Source organism: Salvia splendens, unplaced genomic scaffold (genome assembly GCF_004379255.2).
Source record: "Salvia splendens isolate huo1 unplaced genomic scaffold, SspV2 ctg252, whole genome shotgun sequence".
Taxonomy (NCBI): domain Eukaryota; kingdom Viridiplantae; phylum Streptophyta; class Magnoliopsida; order Lamiales; family Lamiaceae; genus Salvia; species Salvia splendens.
The window spans coordinates 13,045-18,488 of NW_024598891.1; the positions used below are offsets into that span (position 1 = coordinate 13,045).

The following is a 5,444-nucleotide window of genomic DNA, read 5'->3' on the forward strand; positions in this document are numbered from 1 at the left end:
GATGTCAGATAAACCCGATCACCTAACGGAGTGTAATAATGATTGTAGTACCGCTGAATTTTTCGGATCCATTCCGAGGCGTTGGTGCCGTCGAACCGGGGTGCCTCTGGTTTAACTCTAGGGAGTTGCTCTGCCTGCATTCCTTCCGGGGGAGCAAGAATTGACGGAGGGAGTTTCCATCTCGGTGGACCAGGCCCCAGGTCGTCGGGCACAACCGGTTTGCGCCGGTGGTTGGCGTCCAGCAAGAGAGCTATACCCTCCTCGAGTTTCTTGTTCGTTACTTCTTGTCGGCGTGTGAACGACTCGAGGTTGAACTGGTTGTGATGTAACTTCTTATCGTACCCCGCATAACGAATCTTCAAATCAAAGAGCAATTGAGTCAGTTCCGCGTTGGAGTACACGGTTGTGGGGGATTCGGTCTCGCCCGACGTCTCTGCGGCGATCTCCGGCATGATGGTGATGGGCGAGGGTTGGTGGAGGAAGAGAGCTCAATGAAGCACCAGATGATAGGCTTCGAATCCTATCTTAAACGCTCGAGCACCTGTTTTGAGAATGAAAGTATTGAATGGGATGAAAGCTGCGGAAGAAGTAGGTTTTTCTCACGAGAAAAGAGTTTTTATTTCTTATTCTCAATGATGATTTTGACTCTCTAATGGATCCTATAATATATAGGATCGCAACCCTGCTTGATTCGACTCTACGATTCGGGAAAGAATCAAGAAGAAAACCCGAAAAGATTACATAAAATAACTCTAAACAATAGAATCTTATAATATGGAAAAAACGTAACTAAATGACTAAAATAAAAGATTCACTCCCATCTTCACAGAGATATGAAATCTCTGAATTTCGCGGGTCTGGACCTCACTCTTTGTGGCCTCTCCTTCCTTGCCGTTTCGCGCGTCCTTCCTCTGCTCTTACGTCCCTTGTCTTCTACGTCATTCGCAGCATGGCTCGGCAATGGTTCGTTGGTCTGCATGTCTGCTATCGCGGGGTCCCTATCAGTTTGTCATGTTAGTATTAATTTTGATCATCATAACAATTGAAAAAAGTTTGATCGAAGTCAGCAAAAAGTTAGTACTGCATCTGTTATTTAAAAATAAAAGTTATTTTTATTTTGGTTCGTCACTTAAAATTAGAAACTTTCTATTTATAGAAAACCTTTTCTCACTAATGAAATGATACTCATTCTCCACTAATCATACCTCAATCACTTTTTCTTTTAATCTCATTTTATTTTACTGATTGTGCATTAAAACTCATACCATTTCAAAAATTTCTATTTTGAAAAGGCAGAGCCGCAGAGATAATGGATCATGATTTAAATGACAATTATCCCAGACCAAATTTGTTCTCTTAAAACAAGCATTTAAAAAATTGAACATAAGACCGTTGAGCCGTTTCCTAGAGGTCGTTGATCCCTGCAAGGCACTGGAGGTACCTAGAAGCATTGTGGTAGAAAAGCATATACAAATAATTACTATTTCATTTTTCAAACTGAAAGCAAATTTTAGAAGCAAGATCTTCATCCGTATACAGAAATCAAAATATGAAACTGAAACAAAATGTGGTCAAACTTAGCAATTCCACAAAATACATTTCCTCCTATAATTAACATAGCGGGTGTAGTTAAAGCGACATGTGTCTTTTATGTTCTCACGATAATGCCCACTGGGGTAGAGTAGCAGGCTAAGTGTCTTTTATGTTCTCTTGATCTTCGAAAAAGTTCCAGTCTCTGAAAAATAAGTACTCTGAGTTCCTCCAAACTGGTTCGCCTGAGGATTTGAGAGCTCGATACCCTGAAAAGCATGTCAAATCTTCACTCAGTAAAACAAAGTATAAGCAAATTAGCAAATGTAATAACAAGTTAAGCTTGGTAGGGTCCATTTCCTAGGGTAGATAACTCCTCTATCATCTTGGAGTTATTTGAACTAAAATGTGTGTTCTTATCATGTTTTGTCTTATCTATCTTCCATATCAAACTCCCCATAATTGTGGAACTCAGCTGTGCCCCTTTTTGAGGCTAGTGTTTCAATGCTAAATAATTGAAACCAATATCCCAGGGAAGCATCAAACCTGCACGGGTGTGAAAGCCAGACTTGATGTCAGTCCAGAAGTTGCGCCACTGGTTCCATAACTCCTGTCCTTAAACCTGAAAAAAATAAATTGCATCGATGAATAGTGATTGTCACTCATCAGCAATGAAAGCAGCAAATATGAAATAGAACTTTAGATAAACTCAACTATTAAGCTTAAAAGTTAGGAATTCGAACGAATCCAATACGACATCAATAAAAAAATCGCTATATTTTAACAGAAATGCAAGGAAATCATACTTCTTGGCTACTTTCGCAGCAAGTTTGCTCTGTCCAACAGATACACGAAGCTTTCCGCTACCAGCCTGACCGAGCATTCCATAACCTTCGCCAAGTCCATCACCTTCAAGAAAATCATGAAGTCTTAGGATGAGCATATATTAGCAGCCTAACACCTTCAAAATAAAAATGTACCAATCCTACTTTACATAACAGACAACACAGTTATAATGGTACCTAGTGAACTCTCCTCTGGTATCCCAAACTGCATCCTGTTAGCCAGCTTCCGCATGTCTGTAATAGCATATCTGATGGAAATTGCAAGAACGTTAGGTTTTTGAATTGGAAGTAGGAAAATACTAATTTCAACTAAAAATGAAAAAATAAAATTTAATGAAGAAATAATCAATAAGGAAATTCAAGCACCTTTCTTTCATCTTCCTTAAACGCCGACCGCCTCTCTTCTTTCTGGGCTCAGAATCAGGAACCGGAAGTGGTTTAGGCTGCTTAGCAGGAGGCGGCTCTTGCCACTTCTCTATCTTTTTGTGAATCTCTGCGCGCAAAGTTCTCCCAGTTTTTCCAGCTGGTCTCCCTAGTAGAGTCTACACGTGCAGCAAGAGTGGATTTTGAAGCCAAAAGTCGACAAGCACGCATTCTTAAGGAAGGAGGAGTACTCTGGAAAATCTCAGTTTGCTCCAAATAGCCAACACGAAATTGGGATGTTGCTGTTGAAAACCCAGCTAAATTCTTCTTTTTGGCACCAAGAAGCTGAACGTTGCATGCAGGCATTTTTGCTAATGCCGAAAGACCACCAGCTGTACCAATTATTTTTGCGGCAACAGCACTTCCAACTATGGCTGATAGATTTGGAGCAATATACCCCATTCGACTCTCCACAAAATCAAGAACCTTTTTCTTTGCAGAATCTAGAGCAAGTGCGCGATCACACGCATCAATTGTCTTTTGCAAGACATCATCCGGAAGAGGCTTTCCACTAGTGGTTGATGCTGTGACAGAAACCACCATAATAATAGCAGATGGTAAAAATCCTTCAAGATCAACAAGTGTCAGATCCATTTCATTAGCAATCTTTTTAACAACCCGGGCATAATCAATTGGGTGGTGCACAAGAGATTCAAGTTCTGGAAATTTCAAGCGATACTTGTCACGGATGAAATTGTGAATTATCACAATCTCATTTTCAATATCGACAGACAAGGCATTACAATCAACTATCAACTGATACTCTGGATCATCTTCCAAAACAATTCCATGAGTGGAGTTCTCAGACCCATTTTCCAATGCATCTTCCACTTTCTGCAATAAAAGTCAGATGTTACCAACTATTACTTTAATAATGAGAAAGAGGGGGCATATCATTCACTCTAAATACAGACCAATACAAGGAAATCAGTTGCAGAATAAGACAAGGGTAATGCAACAACAAAACCACCCTAAAGAAAAAGCAAGCAGCATCAGATAGACTAATTAATCAAAAGACGCACAGCATAACATAGTGGATATAGGATATGTAACTAGTAGTCTAAACTAAACCAACCTGCATGATGTCAGTAAATCGCTGAGTTTTTTGTAGTTTCGACACACTGTCAAGATCATCATAGTTAAGTGCTTCTATATCAGCTAAATCACCATCTATATCTTCTTCCATGTGCTCAGCATCGTCGTTATCTGCTTCCTGAATCAAAATTACAAACAAACTAGGTCCACAGCCAAGAAAGAAAATAGCAAAAAGTGGAAATGTGATGTGCTAAGTGGAGATGAACTTCATGAACGGAGGACCCCAGTCATTACATGCAATATCGTATTCACATGCTAATAAAACCCACATATACTTACCAGAAGATCATCTTCATTATCAGACAATTCATCAAGATCAGCCAGAAAAGAGTCATTCAGAGTTGCCTGAAACAAAATAATTTCCAGTTAAATTTAAACTTCAAGAGATGGTCTTCACTGAATACATAAATCTACTCTAGACAAGGCGTGCAACAGTTCAATTGGCCAATACCACGGACTATATGGCTTAAGGACAAAACCATCAAGTAACATAAGTATCAAAATAAATTAGAATTAAAATGCATGAAGACTCACAGGAAAAACATTAGAAGATGTCTCTCAATAATCGGAGAGAAAATGGTTGGCTCTAGTTGATCTCAATAAACACAGGTAGGAGAAAAGGAGATCGAGCATGACAGATACACAATCACAAAGACAGCACACTTCACTGTAGCCAGAGGCCCACAGCATTATGCAGGAAAGCATGGGATTAGGGAAAGTTGGAATTGATTCTTTAACTATACGATTAGATAAGCCAGTTGATTTAACAGCACTAACAAGGAAGATTATCAATTCCATTCCAGTACCCATCTATTCTCCAGAGTCCAACACCGACCCAGAGTTCGTATAAACAACAATTGTATGAATTATCGATAAACATGATTTAAATTTTAAACACATTGAACGCAGCCATCTCATGAAATCTGCAAAGCCTATCAATTAAAACAACGTTCACATCATTTTAATTTAACCACGACTCAACTAATATCCAGGCACGTATACAATACAAACAAAAGCTATATTCAGAAGCTGTACGCAACACCAATTCATGAGTATCTAGCAAAAACTAAAGCGATAGAAAAACCCAATCGAATTACCATATTTCGCTGATGCCCTAAATTGCTTGATGCGAACGGATTACTGCTCGAAAAAAAAGAAGAGCGGAATAGCTGAATTCCTGCAAAAAGATAACGAAGAACAAGTTCAAATTAGAATCCTAGGGCTCCAGAGGAAGCGTATTGTTCAGCAACTATGTTGGAATGGAACTGTGGAAGTAATTGGAAATTGGTTTATTGTATATTTGCCCAAAATTATATACTTATTTCTATTTGACCCTCATTCTTATTTCTTTTTTGGACGTCTCATACTTTTTTTTTGGAGAAATAATTGAGTAGTAAGTATTTAGGACATTATTTGTGTAGTTATTAATTTGACCCTTCGTATTAGATGTATATTTCAAATAATATATTATTAAACTTGATTAATTATTTTTTATTGCAATAATATAATTACCATTTTATATAGAACCATATCATTATTTAAAACTCGAGT

General features: G+C 38.4%; 1 pseudogene; it reads right to left on the reverse strand.

Annotated features, from left to right (window-relative positions):
* Positions 1-1,575: 1,575 nt before the first annotated feature.
* LOC121789489 lies at positions 1,576-5,172 on the reverse strand (annotated as a pseudogene).
* Positions 5,173-5,444: the final 272 nt, after the last annotated feature.